The following is a 19,378-nucleotide window of genomic DNA, read 5'->3' on the forward strand; positions in this document are numbered from 1 at the left end:
TTTGGGTTAATACAGTCACATGCAGGGCTTGCACAAATAAATTTATTTCTAGAAATTACATTCAAATTTGAATCCAGTATATGGATATAAAGTTACAAAACATATTACTTAAAACTTGGATTCATTGTTAAGACTGCATGTGATGCAGTCCTAATGTCATGTGAGTTCAATGTGGTAATCTAAAAGGAAAAACTCTAATTTATAAAGACTTAATTTTAATAAAGGCTCATCATAAGCACTTTTCTAGTTTAAAATGGAAGACCATTAACTTTGGATCAGTTGGTATATTTTTACTTAAATGGAGGTGATATATCCAACCAGATGTCTTACACGATGTGGAGGCAGAAACCTATTTTCTTATGAAAATGCTCAATAAATACTCCTTGAACGCATGCACAAAGGGAAAGGTTAGAAAAACAAAGAGGGAGAGCAGTAGTGAACATACGTATTGATAAAGTACTATATGTGAAAGGACTATTTGAGTAAGGAAAGAAAAAGTGGTTATCCGGGTTATAAGGAACCTGTGGATTGTACTTCACGACTAGTATAAAAATAGCATAAAGGCAAAAGACTGTAATAATGCTTGATTTCAACACTCTAAATGATGGCTAGAATTTTATTCTTTCTACAATCCGTACACTGGGTAAAGTTTTGATTTGTTTTTAGAATAGTGTCATTGCTGAACAAGTAAAGAAGTCAGTAAAATCTTAGAAGGCACACAGACTGGATTTAAATCCCAACTCCATTATTTAGAATCGTGTGACTTCTAATTTCAGATCCCTCATCTTTAAAAGGAAAAAAAAAAGTACCAATTCTGGATGGCTTTTGTGTCAATGAAACAAAACAGTGCTCTCAACCCCACCCCCCCCGCCCAGCACATAGTTTGACCTGTAATACTGAAATAAATCCATTATTCCTCCTAAATCGGAACAAGAAAGGCAGTGATTAGGAATAATAGAAACCTTGGGAGAAATAAAGTTGGGACAAAATATCATTTGAGGTTCTGTTATGGATATGCTTACATATGTACCATAGATTTTAGGAGAGTCAATAACAATATGCAAAAGTCAGTATAGTTTCATGGCAAGTGTCACTAAAATAATTGTTTCCTTTGACATCTTTGCTGTCTTTTACCTTGACAGATGGGCCCGTGCATAGCACACCTGTTTGCTTAGCTTAGATACAGTTCTGTCTCTGTGTATATGAATCATTGGATTCCTTGGTGGCACTGCATTTTTCGGCTTCATTCTCTAAGTGACTATCCTTTGAGTTTTATGAATCCTAATGACTGAGTATTCCAAAATCTCTTTTCAGACTTCAGGTTACTGAACATCAGTTCACCTGGTCTCGACCAATTTTCACATGTAGAGACGGTCTTTCTCTCACCCCTGATAAGGATTTCTGGTGCTTCATCAGCTGACTTGATTCTCTCACTGCAAATCAACTTTCTTTACTTTTGTCCCCAGAATAAAGGAGCCTTGAGCCCTTTGCCAATTCTTCTTGTCATGACTTGGGTTTGCCTGGACTTGATGGCCCAGGCTTTATAATCTGGTGTTATCATTGTTGCCTGAATCCACTGATTTCAGAAAGCTGAGACGTATAAATCATCAGACTTAAAACCAACAGCCTGAGTGGAATAGAACCAGTATATCAGATTTTTAGAAAGAAATCAATAGTCAATTTTAGATTGGGTACACCTTTACTTTCTTCAGCTGCTTTGCCAGGGATAGGACCTTTGCTTTGGTGACCTTACAGTATTATCATTAAGAATTTCCTTCCTATTACTTTCAGTATCGTGTTTGGTATCAAGAAAGATCTGGGGCACATGGCTCAGTCAGTTAAGCATCAAACGTGGACTCAGGTCATGATCTCACGGTTCATGAGTTCGAGCCCCAGATGGGGCTCTCTGCTGTCAGTTCAGAGCCTGCTTCAGATCCTCTGCCCCTCCCCCTCTCTCATCCCCTCCCATGCTCGTGTTCTCTCTCTCTCAAAAACATGAAAAAAAAAATTGCTTCCTTCACACTTGTCCTTCATCTTAGAATGTGAAAAGAAAAACAATTTTCTTTAAAATTAAAATGCTCCTGTGTCATGGATTACAGAAGAAATACATAATATTACCTTGTAACACTTAGGACTCTATCTTATAATGATAGAAAATGTAAGCCCCAATTCAAAGTAATAAAACCATAAAGAGGAATTATTGATTCTTCAGACACATCAGAGGCTGGATTGCCTTTTCTTTTCTAGTGTTGTTTAACAAATTATTCCAAAACTTAGCAGATTGAGACAATAAACATTTATTCATTTTCTGTGGGCCAGTGATTAAAAAAAGGATTTTGCTGGGTGGTTCCAGTTCAAACTTTCTCATGAGGATGCAGGCAAGATACTAGCTAGTGCTGCAGTTAAGTTGAGCCTGGAGTTGGAGAATCTGTTTCCAGGATTGCTCACTCATATTATGGTTGCTAGCAGACCTCCATTCCTTCTCCTTGATTTTAGCAAGTGGCCCCGGTTCCATGCTATGTGAACCTTTCTACAGACCAGCTTGATGGATGCTGTCTTCTCCAAGACTATGGGGTTAGAAGAATCTCTGCCTCATTAGAGAGAAAGCTAAGACATCATGTTCAGTCTTAGTGAACCTAAGGGGAGAACCTAAGGAGATTTAAGCTCTGTTAAAGACGAATCAAAAATTTAGTGGACATATTTTAAATCCTCTACATTTTGTCTTCAGGATTGCTTTTGATGAAGCATATTGATGATTCTACTCTAGACCAATTTCTACCTTTGGGTTCTGCCTTTTGCAGCCTGAGCATTATCCTAGGCTGGTTCCTTGTGTAGTATTAAAATTACTATTACACTAATAGCCTTAATATCCACACATTACACTTTGTAGAAAGAGACAACGTGCTGGTACTTTTTTCTAGTAGAGCAAGACACCATCTTTTGCAAAGGCTGGTAGCATGCCACACTTCATTTTTCATTAGCTTCAACTTGGGTACATATTCTGTGATTTATCAGCTCTGTAAGAATGAGGCATCTTGGTGGTTGTCTTTGGCCTAGGTTATTTTCAATTAATACGGCAAGGAGATGGGATTGTCCTGATTGTATTAGAGATTCTAACGTTTGGGGTACTAGAACTGGTGTGGGAAGGTGAAGTATAGTAATCCTTGTCTCCCCTCTCCATATTCCCAGCCAAACGGCATGTTTCTGTGGGGGAAAGAATTAAATCGATATTGACTGGACAGAAAACGAGAAATCTGTCCCATGTCATAAAAAGATCAGATTCTGGGCTGGTAAGAATAAACAATCCTTATAAAATATATTAATGTAACTAAAAAATAGAAAACACATAGAATAAAATAGGCAATTTACCAAGGTAAGCATAAGCATATAATAGAGATCTAGTCATTGGCAATTAGACTGTTAACAAGGTCACATTAGCAAGACCATCCCCTGTGGAGAGATGGACATAGAAAGCCCTATCCAAAAAAATTTAATATTCCAATGGGAGAAACTTCTTCTATGAGGAATTAGCCTGAGGTCAATAAAAATCAATTCATATAACTCCTGTTCTGAGGTAATACTTACCAAGCACATACCAGATTATTATTTGGCTTAAAGAACAGAGACTAAGATTTACTAGTATGTAATGCATTTATATTTTTCATCATGTGTTCACAAATTGGAATTCTGGTTTGCATGTCAGGTTTATGAGCTGAATCAGTTAACATGAATCTGTAGGATTTTACATTCTCTCTGTGTACTGTCAAAATCTGAGTCTAAAAGGCAAACTCTGGCTTGAGATAAATTCTGCTGTAGAATATCATGTCTACTGATAATATTTCTGTGATGGTTTAACATTAACCTTTTAAAGAAATCTTAATATTTGCATCTACTATACAACTTTAATTATACTAATAAGGATCTGGCCCTCTAGCTAATATGTATTCCCCCAACACTACATCTAGTTCATAATAAAGAAAAAATAAATGAAAGCATTTCCTGTGGTTTCAATTTTTAACTATTTAGTATTTGTTGAAGCTAATTATCTTTGTTCTATGTCAAGAAATCTGTTAACTTATTTTTTCTCCTTTCAAACTAACTTTATCCATGACTTCTCATGACTTGTGGGGATTAGATTTTTATTTTCCATTGGTTCCTTGACATTCAATCATGGAAATACTCAGTTTGACACAGTGGAAAAAATTAAAATGTTTCCATCATATTATATCATAAGTGAAATATTAAATAGTTTTTACTTTCTAATGAAGAATGAAAAATCTATCACACTAAATAGTGTTAGATGTAGAATTCTGGCCTTTTTGGATTAGGAATTAATGCAAGAGAATAAGTAAGTTACTGTTGTGATGAAATAAATAAAATTCTCTCTTGGCTGTAATGACATACACCATATTGACTTTAAGAAGAAGATTTGGATTATGAATTTTGTTACATGAATGACTAACTTGTTCCTAATGTGAACTAATTCATATGTTCAGATTTTAAATCTAACAAAATGCTGTTTATGTTACTAAGGAAATAACATTAAATACTATTATTGCTATGTTACTCTTATAAAACTATAGTGTCCAAAGTTCTGCCCAAATGAAGTCCAAATATATTTTAAAAGACTTCTCATAACTCTGCATAGTACCAGATACAGCAGATACCACAGATGAGCACATGTGTGTATGTGTGGCTGTATATTTTTATTTTACCTATTTAACGTTGGCTTTCTTAAGCTGAATACCATTAAATCCTGGATCTTTACAACCATCAAATATACATTTCAAGATTTCTGGCTTAATATAAGTGCCTCAATTTAAATCTTTTGATCACCCCATGCCTATGGAGACAACATAAAGAGTTGCAGATGGTATTTATTGAATGAAGTAAAAATCATTTAAGGGTGAAATTATTCTTAGCTAAATACAATGTCTAAATTCACCTTTTACCTACTTCACCTTTGGTCTATAGAGAAAATAAGGACAATAAAGTCAATGTAGATATTATGTGTACAAAAGAATGGATTAATTTTCTCACTCCCTCACAGTATTGATAAGTGGATTAGATGAAATACTAAACTCTTTCTCAACAACAGGAGGGGACTAACTGGAAAGAATTTGAAAAAGATAAAAATTAATCAAAACATATAAAATATTTTCTTAAAAAAGAAAGCATAAAATAATTAAATACAGCCCTACAAATGAATTGGAAATACTTAGAGGAAGAATCAAGATTGAAAAACTGTTGGTCTCATGTTGAACATACGTATCAGAATTTTCTTTTGTGCCCTGCCCCCCACTACCATACATATAAATTATATTGGAAAGAAAGAACCAAACTTAAATTGAACCTACTATTATTTATTGCAGACCTACTGTGTGCCAGACACAGGACTAAGTGTTCTATATGCCTTACAGTATTAAATTTTTATGACTGCTCATTTCATCTCCACTTTCCTAAATAGCGAACTCAGGTATAGAGAGGGTAGTGAGTTTGTGTAAGATTACAAAGCTAGTAATTGTTGGATTTGAGGCTTGGACTCAGGATGATGATGTTTCAGTGCCGGAGCTCTTAACTCTGACTCTATATGCATTACATTTGGGTTGAAAATTTTTTTATTTAACTTTTTTAAGACAATTTTTTTGCAGCAGTTTTAGATTTACAGCAAAATTGAGAAGGCACAGTGACTTTGCATATGTTCCTGCCCTAGCTCATCCGTAGCCTTCCCTATTAGCAACCTTCCCCACCAGAGTGGGTACATTTGCTACAATTGATGAACCTATAATGACACATCATAATCACCCAAAGTCCACTATTTACATTATAGTTCACTCTTGGTGTTGTATATTCTGTGAGTTTGAATAAATGTATAATGCCATCTCTCCATCATTATGGTATACAGAGTATTTTCATTGCCTTAAAAATTCTCTGTGCTTTGCCTGTTTATTCCTCACCCCACCCTCAGATCTGTCAAACACTAATCTAGTTTTGCCTTTTCCACAGTGTCATGTAGTTAAAATCATGTGGTGTGTAGCCATTTCAGATTGACTTCTTATATCTTAAAATGTTCAATTAAAAAAATATTTTTGAATATATTTTAAAAAGCATTAAATTTGATTCTAGATTAAACTTGATTCCAGAGTTCCAAAGCCCCAGCCCCCCTCCCCCTCCACACACACACACAAATACACACACACACAAAATCTGTTACAGGTGGTTACTGCATCTGGCGGACCTATTGAGCATGGGCTTGAGGTCCAATAGCTACTGGACAATAACAAAATAATTCTGCTTCCTCTCTCATTTCTATTACAACAGATAATTTTCTTTAACCAATGGGATGAAGTTGTGTATTGGAAATGCCTTTGAATCTGTATGTTTGCTTGCAAAATAGAAGGAAAAATTGTTTGTTTCTTAATAGTATCACCGAATTGGAATACAAATGTCTTTCTTGTTTTGTTTTTTCTTTTACTGGTTCCCACAAAACACTTAGATTTTCATTGTAGCTCAAAAGATTCTGGTTTAGAGGATGGCTAGTCTGGATAGGGGCGATAGATCAGGGCTGGGGGGTCTGTTTTGTGGCAAAGCTCAGGTCATTGGGAGGAGGCTTCGGTATAGCTGCTGCAAGGTTTTTTTTTCCTCAGAGCCGACTCCAGGTTCTTCTGCATTCTCCCGCTGGGTCGTGTTGGTGCTTGGCGGTCTTACCGTCCCTGGAGCATGGCACAGGCCTACCAGGCCACCAGGAAGCTGTAGCAGTACCCCAAGGCTGCTGCTCCCCCCCCCCCCCCCCCCCGCCATACCTGCATCAGCTGCTGGCCAAACGCTTTCCTCACCCCCTGGTCCTTGCTTTTGGTAGCTCCCACACTGAAGATGAGGAGTGAGCAGAGAGGGTTTGGGGAAGGGCAGGGATTCCCAGGGATTCTCCAGGGGTGACTTAATAAGTGGCCCTGCTTGAGTCTCTGCAAGTCCCAACTCCTTAAGTCCTTTGTTCACTTCGCAAAGAAACCATCGATGACCAGAGAGTTGGTGACGGACTGTAGCAGCGCGCTCTTGGGAAGGCTGAGGTGGTGTACCAGATCCTGCCCCCAGGTCCACCCAGTGCTCCAGGCCGGGCACTTCGCAGGCAGAATTTCTGCTCGTAGTGCACATAGATGCTGCTGCTACATGGGTCATCTGACCACTTGCGCGCTGTGAAATGGTCCACAGAGAGCTCCCCAGCTCTTGCTGCTGGGTCTCTGGACCTGGTCTCCTGCGCCACCCCTGCGAAGACCATGTGTGCAGCCGCTGCAGGCGGCGGAACGTTCACACAGGACAGTGCCTTGTGTTCCCCAGGCCCTAACTCCAGCTGCTCAGCTTTTTGTGGTACTAAATACAGATGGCTTTGATCTTGCTTTATTTCATAACCTAGTTACATAACATAAAGATGAATGATTTTTGAAAGTATTTTTTTTTTAATCTAGGGTCATACATTCTGAACAAAATACCAACTAAAAGAGCGTATTATTTAAGGGTCGTTGTCAATGGTTGTTTTGTAATTTGTTCTGTAGAACAGGGCAAGAATCTAGGAATTAATTAGTACTTCTAACCAGAGCATATATGAGCACTACTTCCAGTTAATATTGAGGTAAACTTGATTTTCTTCCTGGAAAACATTAAGTAAAAGGTGTGTTTCCCCCCCTTCAAGAATGACCTTTATTTAAACTTTTTATCAGGTTTAGTCTCTATAACAAATGTGGAATACATTTGGTTGTCTACTATGTGACTTATAATTGTTCGTTCTGGATAATCTATATATTCAGTTCTACTTGGTTTCAATAAATGCCTTTTTTAATGAGTACTCATGATCAGAAATGGAGTTAATGAACTCTGGGAAAATTACCTCTAAATCTTTTTTGCTTTCTGCATCATTTAGATGTATCTCTATAGAGATCTATTTGGATCTATTCTCTATAGTGGAAAAATAAATGATAGCATTTTGAGATGATTTCTCATGATTTAGGAGTTTTTTTATGATTCTTTGGTATCATATTTTATTTCAAGCATAATTAAGCATAAGAAAATACTATTAACTAAGAGAAAATTGAAACAAAAATTATCTTTGAATTTTGGACCTGATGATCTAAAATAGGAGCAAGAAGGGTACAGGAGTCTTAGGGATTATTTTTGACAAAAGTATTCCTGCTCATTCCAGTAGAATAACAGTGGAGATCTCTTGAGTAGGCACTCGTGCTCTTAGTAATTATTCCCATACAACAAAAATCTCTAGATCAGGCAAAAGTGTTTTCCCTAGCTTTTAGTGACTTATTAAAACAATGTAAAAAAAAAATAGCTCCAAAAAAGAATTTGGATATTCTCTAGAAGTTTCCCATATTGAAGTACAATCTATATGTCATTAATTTATATTCCATACTACAGTATTTTATGTATATATACCTCACCTTAAACTATGCAAGATTGCAAGAATGAATGCACAAAGCAGTAAAAACAGTACGAATCAGCAACAGAAAATCAAGTTTCCTTTGTACTTTTACATTTAGAATGGAATTTCTGAAGCAGTTACATAGTTTGATGATAGTATAACTCAAACATTAGGAGTTTTTGTCTAGATTTATAGGGTCTGTGGTGATGGTTACTTTTTTGCACATTTTTGTCATTATTCTGAGCAAAATCCAAAGAAACTTGAAGTCAGTATGACATAGTAGAATTAGCTTTCTTGTTGCACAGATTTCGCTTTAGAGTTTCAGATTCTACTGCTGGGTAGCTGAGGGTGCTTTAGCTACTTCTCTGAGCATCAAATTTCCATTTATAAAATAGGAACAATAAACTCTAACTTGCTGAATTGTTGGAGGATCAAATGAAATTGTGTAGGGGCAAACTACTTAGCGAAGCACTTAGTAATGTATGAATGTTAGCTGCTCTCCTTGCTGTCCTTAAAAGTCAATTATAATCAGTGTGAATAGTTTCTGGTATATAATGAATTAGCTGTTCATGTAAAGCTACAAAAAACCCACCACAAACCAAATGCGTTCTAATATTTTTATATTTTAAATGGAAGCATTTTTACACAGATTTTACTCTAATTAAGTTACTCGAAGGAATCTTGATTCTAGTAATAGGCAATGCCTTTTCTTAAAATGGACTTCCCAGCACACAGGATAAGCACCAGGTTTTGCAAATAATCTTCCAAGCCTCTGTCAGATAAGTTTTATTCCTTGTCATTTCAGAAAATGCTGAAGGGCTACAACTTGTTCATAAATATGTTCAAGGAAAGTGTTCTTTGTTGCTTTCAAACTTCTACATTTTTTCTCAGATATATCTCATAGGTATTTCATTTCTGTCATTTATTTCAGGTTCTTATGATTTTCGTTCTTGTCTGGCAGAAGTCTAGTTGCTCTCTCTTTTTTTTTTTTTTTTTTTTTTTTTTTTTGGCAAGTTTCTGTTTAACTATCTGATGCAGTATTAGCTCATTAAATCTGAGCCAGGTGATTTTTTTTACCCTTGCCAATGATCCTTAAGGATATATTTGAAGGTCTTCCCTCGTAAAGTAAAAAGAACAATGCTTGTGCAGATTGTGCTAAAGAGAGTTGACTCCTTATGAAAAAATGATAAGATGGTAGTTTCTTTCTCTATAGTTGGAAAGACTTTCAGATTTCAAAATGCAACATTTTCCTCAGTAATTAACTAGAATTTAAAAGATAGGGAGTCAGTTTAAGTTCGAAGTATGTTTTAAAGGTATTTTCCCACTAGGATTGTTTTTCCTGATGTGATAAATGCTTGAATATTTAGGGGGCCATACCTCTCAGTCTACAAGTTGGTGAGAGTTCTGACATTATCTCCAAGGTAAAACAATGTTTGGTAAATGCTTTTTAATTAAGATGGTATTTTAAATCTGAGCAACAAGACCCTTCAAGAACTTTATAAGATTTTTCTGTCAGTGTTCTTATATGGCAGAAGATGAAGAAATTGAAAAAGTGGAAAATGGAAGTAAAATGGTAACCAGGTCTAGCGAATACCCAAAAGCCCAACAAAAGAGAGAAAGAGCTGTAACTCTGACATAGTTTAATTGAACAATATATCTCCAAGGCAAGTGTAGAGTTTAATCTGAAAAAACAATGAGATATGTACACTATTTTAGTTTGAAAGAACTCTAGGGATAGAGAGATTTTATATCTTGCACTCATGGACAAAAGCAAAAGGACTTAACAATATTTAATATACAAATGATATGTCCTAAATATTTCTGGTTTCAATGTTATTTCATATGTCGTTCCCTATAGGAAATGGGAAAGATATGACTTAGCTCTGTTGGTAAACTCTCGTACTCTTGCAATTATCAAGCCTGTGGAATTCTTGTGTGTTCATATAGCAAATCTCAAAGGGATCTTTTAATTAGTCTGGAATCTTCCTTATTAGCAAAGAGAAGGGAGCTTGAGTCATATTCTACATTTGAAAACTTTTTTTCCTTTCATAGTTGTGAAGTTTTAAATTATTTTTTCAAGTTTTAATTTAAATTCCAGTTAGTTAACATATAGTGTAATATTGGTTTCAGGAGTAGAATGGAGTAATTCATCACTTACATGTAACACCCAGTGTTCATCCCAACAAGTGCCCTCCTTAATGCCCATCACCCATTTAGCCCATCTCCCACCCACTTCCCCTCTGATAATCCTCAATTTGTTCTTTATAGCTAATAGTCTCTTACAGTTTGCTTGCCTCTCTTTTTTGCTTTTTTCTTCCCTCCCCTATGTTCATCTCTTTTGTTTCTTAAATTCCACATATGAATGAAATAATATGGTATTTGTCTTTCTCTGACTGACTTGTTTCACTCAGTATAATACTCTGTAGCTCCATCCATGTCGTTGCAAATGGAAAGATTTCATTCTTTTTTATGGCTGAGTAATATTCCATTGTGTGTGTGTGTGTGTGTGTGTGTGTGTGTGTGTGTATACACACCACATCTACTTTATCCATTAGTCAGTTGATAGATGGACATTTGGGCTCTTTCCATAATTTGGCTATTGTTGGTAATGGTGCTATAAACATTGGGGTGCTTGTGCCCCTTCAAATCAGTATTTTTCTATCTTTTAGGTAAATACGTAGTAGTGCAATTGCTGGGTTATAGAGTAGTTTTATTTTTTACTTTTTGAGGAACCTCTATATTGTTTTCCAGAGTGGCTACACCAGTTTTCATTCCCACTGATACAGTGTAGGAGGGTGCAGGAGGGTTCCCCCTTTTCACCATCCTCTCCAACATCTGTTGTTTACTGTGTCAAACAACAATTTTAGTTGTCAATTTTAGTTATTCTGACAGGTGTGAGGCAGAATCTCATCATGGTTTTGATTTGTATTTACCTGATAATGAGTGATGTTGAGTATATTGTCTGTTAGCCATCTGGATGTCTTCTTTGGAAAAGTATATTCATGTTTTCTGTCCATTTCTTAATTGGATTGTTTTTTGGGTGTTGAGTTTGGTAATTTTTTTTTTAATTTTAATGATACTAACCCTTTATCTAATACATCATTTGCAAATACCTTCTACCATTCCATAGGCTGCCTTTTAGTTTTGTTGATTGTTTCCTTTGCTCTGTAGAAGCTTTTTATTTTGATAAAGTCCTAATAATTCACATTTGCTTTTGTTTCTCTTGCTCCAGAGACATGTCTAATAAGAAGTTGCTACAGCTGATGTCAAAGAGGTTGCTGTGTTCTCCTGTAGGATTTTGATAGTTTCCTGTATCACATTTAGGTCTTTGATCCATTTTGAATTTATTTTTGCATATGGTGTAAGAAAATGGTCCAGTTTCATTCTTTTGCATGTTGCTCTCCAGGTTTCCTAATACCATTTGTTGAAGAGATTTTTTTCTGTTGGCTATTCTTTCCTGCTTTGTCAAAGATGAGTTGACAAAGATGAGTTGTTGGTCCATTTTTGGTTTTTCTATTTTGTTCCATTGCTCTATGTGTCTGTTTTTGTGCCAGTACCATACTGTCTTGATGATTACAGCTTTGTAATGTAGCTTGCAGTCTGTAATCATGATGCATCCCACTTTGCTTTTCCTTTTCGGGATTGCTTTGGGTATTTGAGGTCTTTGTTGGTTCCATACAAATTTTAGGAATTTTTGTTCTAGCTCTGTGAAAAATGCTGGTGGTATTTTGATAGGGATTGCATTAAATGTGTAGTATTGAGTAGTATATACATTTTAACAATATTTGTTCTTCCAATCCATGAACATAGAATGCTTTTCCATTTCTTTGTGTCCTCTTCAATTTCTTTCATAAGTGTTCTGTAGTTTTCAGAGTACAGATCTTTTACCTCTTTGGTTAGGTTTATTCCTAGGTATCTTAGAGTTTTTAGTCTAATTTTAAAGGGATTGATGCTTTGATTTCTTTTGCTGCTGCTTCATTATTGATGTGTAGAAATATGTATTTCTCTACATGGATTCTATATCTTGTGACTTTGCAGAATTCATGCATCAGTTCTAGTATTTTTTGTTGTTGTTGGAGTCTTTTGGGTTTCTACATAGAGTATCATGCTTTTTGAAAATAGTGAAAGTATGGGGCGCCTGGGTGGCGCAGTCGGTTAAGCGTCCGACTTCAGCCAGGTCACGATCTCGCGGTCCGTGAGTTTGAGCCCCGCGTCAGGCTCTGGGCTGATGGCTCAGAGCCTGGAGCCTGTTTCTGATTCTGTGTCTCCCTCTCTCTCTGCCCCTCCCCCGTTCATGCTCTGTCTCTCTCTGTCCCAAAAATAAATGTTGAAAAAAAAAAAGAAATAGTGAAAGTTTGACATCTTCCTTGCCAATCTAGATGCCTTTTATGTATTTTTGTTGCCTGATTGCTGAGGCTAGGACTTCTAGTACTACTTTAAATAGTAATGGTGAGGGGCGCCTGGGTGGCGCAGTCGGTTGGGCGTCCGACTTCAGCCAGGTCACGATCTCACGGTCCGGGAGTTCGAGCCCCGCGTCAGGCTCTGGGCTGATGGCTCAGAGCCTGGAGCCTGTTTCCGATTCTGTGTCTCCCTCTCTCTCTGCCCCTCCCCCGTTCATGCTCTGTCTCTCTCTGTTCCAAAAATAAATAAACGTTGAAAAAAAATTAAAGAAAAAATAAATAGTAATGGTGAGAGTGGACATCCCTGTCTTGTTCCTGACCATAGATGAAAATCTCTGTTTTTCCCCACTGAGGATGAAATTAGCTGTGGGTCCTTCGTATATGGCCTTTATGATGTTGAGTTATGTTTCCTCTGTCCTTATTTTGTGGAGGATTTTTCTCAAGAATGGGAGCTGTACTTTGTCAATACATTTGAAAAGTTCTGATAGATTTCACACTATTCCTTATGATGACTTAACTCAGGCAAAACAAAATATCAAGTCACTTTCATTATAGCTAGAAGGATCTCAATTTAATATTGAAATTAATTGTAATGATTAGAGAACCCAACCATTAGAACACTACTAAAAAAGAGATGGAGTATCTTTAATAAGTAAAACATGAAAATGAACTTATTTAATATGTATAATAACTAAATGTTCATGAAGGATAGACCTGTACCTGGGCCTGACTGAACATGGTGGATATAAAAGCATTTTGTGGGACATGGTAGGGAATAAGTTGGGTTACTGAGGTGGAGATTCTAGAGTCAGGGAAATTTTGGATGAACTGAAGTATTTCTTGAAAAGCCTAGAGCTTTGTAAGAGTGCTGCTTCAGAACTCACATTGAGGAAGAATTTAAAGGGGTAGAGTGTAGAAGAAGCTATGGGCAAGTCAGACATTTGATGGGAGACAGGGAGTAGTGGTAGGGTCTCAGGGCTACTATGATACATGTTGGAGGAATGAACAGGATGATACTCACCTGTGGAGATATTTGGGAAACACTCCTCTATCATAACAGTATTCAACATTCATTCATACTATATCGTAAAGTGACAAAACTGTTAGGCGCTTTGGGAGTCTGGGTAGAATCAACTCCAAGAAGACTGGCTGTTGAGAAAAGTTCAGTTCCTGTAATTGCATCATTGAGGACGCAGTTGGCACCAGTGCTAAGGCTTGCATTGAGTACAGGGGTGTGGATTCAGGGATCCTGTTGCAAGTATGTGTTTTGAGTATTAGTGAAACATTGACAAAGTGGGGACTTAGAGTGTCCAAATTTTCAGCACTTGTGATCCCAGTGGGATCACTAAGAGAATATACATATTGAGAACAAATAGTGTGTGCTTTATATATATTTAATGGAATGACTGTTTTTTTTAAAGAAGACTTTAGTAAACAACCTCATTTCTCAGTTGTTCACTGTCTTACCTCAAACCCTATACTGTAATCATTTTTAAATACTTACACAGTTCCTTCGTTTTTCTTGTTCTCTCACCACACTGGTAATTGGGAGTTGTTGTACCTCTTGCAAAACTCTTTTCCTCTCTTCTTTGCTTCTTAGATCACCAAAAAGACTCCTCTAAGGCAAGCCTTTTATGAATCCTCTTGGCTGGTCCCCTTCTGTATGCTCTCCTGATTCTTTGTGCTCCCATCTATGACAACATCAGACATACTCTGTTGTTTTAGTAAACTGTGAGTGCTTTCAGATCAGAGGCTGTGCCTCACTTATTCCATTATTCAAATGATGGTATGTGATTCTGAGTAGATGAGCTCAGTAAATACTTGTTGAGTAAATGAATGAATAAATGAACGAAAGCAAGCAGATCCAAGAACTTTCTGGCACTATGTTTACTCAGGATAGAATTCTATAGGCTTTTAACCATGAAACTAAGAATTTTGCAGGTAGAATTCTTTGTGAGCTCAGTTGTGCAAGGATACTTACTGAGCATGGAAAAGGTTTCCCCTGGTATCATGTAAATTACAGAGTTAGAACAGGTTTTTTGACATATAAAACAGTGCATCTCATGTCCAAATAGTTGTGTTTGGAGTGTAGTTTTCCTAAGCTAGATAACTAAGACTCTAACTTAGAGACCAAGGTGTTAATGTTAGGTTTAGTACCAAAACTAATAGTGAATTTAGACACACCATTTTAATGTTTTAGAGCCAAGTCCATATTAAAGAGTTAAATTTCTTTTTCTGTAAGCTTCCTCTAAATCATTTTATAAAGAAGGATATAAATAAATTTAATACAACTACAACATCAACATGATTCTCTAGAGATTGTTAGGGAAATGGTATTGCAGTCTAACCATCTAAGTAATCCTGCCTTTGGAATATTCTGAAAAAATCTGATCCACAAATGACCTGAGTTTCACTGGAGACTATTTACTGTCCAGAGTGAACCCCAATTGGGTTGGGTTTCCATCTCTTAATGTTTTCTCTGCCAACTCCTTTTTTTCTCTTGTCATTCACGTGGTTATAAGAATAGCTTCTTGGCACCCCAGTGTGATCTTTAACCATAGCTACAAGTGACTCAAGAGGGGCTAATAATAAGGAATTGAGTCCAAGAGATTTCATTGTCGAAATACATTCTAGTGTGTGGCTGAATTTGCAATGGACGAGATATATGCTAGAGAACTATTGACAGTAGTGATGTTCCCTATATAAACTAGGAAATGGAAAAATACAGTCTGCACTGAAGAAGAAGAATGAAACAACTGAACAGAACAAAGAGGAACAGAGACGGAGGACTTGCTGGGTTATCTGTAGCTCATGAAGCGTTGGTTCATGATACTCTTGAGGATTTCCCCAGATACCCTGTATTCCTGTGAGAAACCACATTTTGTGTGTTCCACCTCAAGGATATTTGTGTTGCTTATAGCCAAAGACTCTAAATCTCAGACAATCCTTGAGCTACTAGTCACAGAAAAACAGCTTGTGCTTTCTTTCAGAGCAGTAGACACAATCAAACATGGTAATGCGTCTTGAGAGTTGAGTGCTACCGTCAGGGCACTGTCAGGTTCGTGTTCCCTCTCCCTCTCCCTCTCCCTCTCCCCCCCCCTCCCCCTCCCCCTCCCCCTCCCCCTCCCCAAAAATTGCTCTTGGGAAAGAATTGGCCATTAATTCATAGCAAATACACACAACTAATATTCTTTAAGAATCCAATTTTCTCCTTATTAGGCATTATTATTTTTATGGAATTCAAAATCCTATCTAAGGAAATGACAATGGCACCTGGTGTCTCATTTGGTCAAGCCCCTGACTCTTGGTTTCAGCTCAGGTCATAATCTGATAATTGATGAGTTTGAACCCTCCATTGGGCTCTGTGCATATGGTTCAGAGCCTGGTTGGGATTCTCTTTCTCTCCCTCTCTCTCTGCCCCTCCCTGCTTGCTCTCTCTCTCTCTCTCTCAAAATAAATAAAAAGTTAAAAAAAATAAATGACAGTGAAAAAAATCTTAGGAATTTTCAGTTGTTTCCTTCTCTCCCTTCTAACCTTTCTGCCTCTTTGAAAGAGTTGGTGGAGAGAAAACATTAGCCTCTGAATTTTGGGCACTAATTGGCCTCCCATTTTGTCTGAAGACAAAAAAGTCCACAAAACCTTGGACATCCTGAGTCCCTAATTGAAAAAGCAGTATCAATCTCTGTTTCTCCACATCTGTGGATGGCAGTCAGGCCATGTGGCATAGTAGTCAAGACTGAAAATAGGATGTCAAGTCATTGACCCAGTGTTGACATTCTCCAAGTTGCATTTCTGATTTGCAGTATCCTCAGAAAAATGAAACTAATTGTACCTACACTTAAGGCTATTGTGATAGCAGATTGGATTGGAAAGACGAGATCACAGGTTGGAGTTGAAAGGGAGCTGAGAAGTCCAGCATGTTTCTCTGCTGAGACATATGAGAATAAGGATAAAAACCTGGTTTAAATGCCTAATAGCTCCAAGTGCAGGGTCACTTTCAAGTGATCTTTTCCTATTGGTGTACCTATGGAACAGAGAGCTCCAAAGTTAATACTGCCTGTCTTGCTGGGTTTCTTAAGAATCCTTTAGACCAGTGCCTCTCCAACTTTTATATATAGATATATCGATATATCGATATATCTATATCTATATCTATATCTATATCGATATATCTATATATTTTTTTTCCATGACATTTCTCAAGGAAGAGGAGAGAGAGAAGGGATATCTTAGGAGCCTGGAAGATAAAATGTTATCAAAGCCATTTATTTGAAGTTGTGCTTTGTCTTTAAAACTCGTCCCAGTTTTACACTTTTGCCCAAAATACAGCCACATCTGTTTTAATATAAAAGAGATGTTTTAAATGCTGCATCATTGAATAAAATTGTTGTTACATGTAGTGCCAAAAATTTCCTGTGGCTTCTGTTTTCTCAGGGCACTACTATGTACTTACATTTCTCCAAATTGAAAAATAAGGCATTTGGATGTCATGTTCTAATATGATGGTTATTTCTGCCATTGTCCTCATCTATTCAGAGGAAGACTAGAAAGACTGACTCTAATAGTAGCTTACCTTACAGGAATAACAGCAGTAAAAGAACAGTTATAAATAGATAGCAAAATGTAGGTACCATGTAAACAGCAATGCTAGTGCTATAATCTCCCATCTCTGGAGTCTGGACCTTTGGAAATATCACTGGACTAAATAAGCTATATCCTGGTCCTAATTTATCCATCTATTTTAATATATTTAATATTCATCTATATTATAAAATCAATACATGTTTAGAAGTGGAAACTAAATTCATTAGTTTTGAATCCTGTAGTGAATATGTTGGGTATTGAAAAGAATGGGTGACATTGGTCCTTGAACTGAACAGCAAAGGAATAAATTTACTTACAAACTCAGCAAATTGCAGCAGGTACTGACACGTAGTTGTTATGAGCTTCTATGCATGGATTCTTCATTATACAGATAGCTAATGTAGGTAGCAGAACTTTTTAAAAAGGGCACATCAACCCAAAGGATGAAATGGAGCCATGAAATAAGCCTCTAAAGTTCCGGAAACCATAAATCCCCAATGCTATAACTTAATCTTCTGGATATTCTCCAAATAGCAACCGTGAGTTCCCCTGAGTGAAGTGCTCTTATTTTCGCCCCATGTGCATTTAACTCTATTCTTTATTGAACAAAAAAAGGATTTTTAAAAAAAGGACTTGGTTTATTGCTTCTAATAAAAGAAATGTAATCTGAATACTCAAGGATATAATCAGATCATAGCATTTCAATTGTATTACTAATATGGCCATAAAATAAATAAGTTGTGCACTAAAAAAGCCCACCATGCAAGCTCATCTTGCCACTGTGTCCCATTCATCTTTTCTTGCCATTTCTAATCTGTCAGCATTTTTTTCCTCTGCTCTTTGGGTTGCACCTAGTGATTTTTCACACATCCTTCACTGCTGTCTTGTTACCTTCTAGTTTAATATATAGAGATAGGAAGAATCTGTTGTACCCCATTTATGCTTCTTAAGTTTTTGGACTCTCAATCTGTCGCCTGACCACTCTACCTGCTTTTTTCTAGTCTTGCTCATTAAATCAGGTACTAATGCATGAAAGTGGATGCTTCTCACACTGATGTTTCTGAACAAATGGTCTTTAAACTCTTTGAACCTTTCAAGGTGAAGTTCATCCCTGACAATAATCTCTAATAGAAAAATGAAGCAATAGCTATTTTTTTTTAGCTTCTTAAGTAAAGTTTGAAATAATAGATAAGAAATAAGCATTTCCTTACAAAGATTTTAAAATAAATAGTTAAGAACTTACTTGATTGGTACTTTAATTTTTTTGAGGGAGGGAGGGTAAATAGTCCTTTTTTCATACCTTTGGAAGGTTTGTATTTGTCTGGAAGAATTTATTAAAAAAATCATATTCTTACATGTTACGTCATTAAAATTCTGACCAACATTAAACCCAATACCCAGATTTGCCATGACACAATTAATTTGGATCTATAGGTCTTTACTCAATAAATATGTCACAGTTTTATATAAATTTTATCAGAAGAAAAGATTAAGTTCAAAAGTTGTCACAGCATTCACTGATGGACATGACTATCACTCAAGTAAGAAATCTTGTTTAATACTCTAATTTTATATTATTCAATAAAGATGTCAATATTTTTTAAAAAGTATATATTTTATTTTTATACTGATTTCTACAGTGATTTTCTCTTCTACTTTTTCTTGGCTTGTGGGCCCTAGAAGAGAGCCATTTGACAACACAATTGAGTTATAGCTCTAGCTATTGAGCCCTGGTAGCAAATGAGGGGCACCCTGCAATTTACTGAATCTTCATGTGTGTTTTCCCAGCCAGAAAGACTTGGGACAAATAACTCTTTTCCTCTATTTGAGTTTTAAAATCACCAATTTACAAAAATTTTTCTAGTACACGACATCCTTGAGATCTTGTTCTTTGAAGCAGTCTCTTTATAAGGTTCTTTCATTCAGAAACTTTGTGCTTCTTTTGGAATTGAGTGTACTCTTGGTAAAAACA

This window comes from Acinonyx jubatus, chromosome D4 (assembly GCF_027475565.1).
Source record: "Acinonyx jubatus isolate Ajub_Pintada_27869175 chromosome D4, VMU_Ajub_asm_v1.0, whole genome shotgun sequence".
Taxonomy (NCBI): domain Eukaryota; kingdom Metazoa; phylum Chordata; class Mammalia; order Carnivora; family Felidae; genus Acinonyx; species Acinonyx jubatus.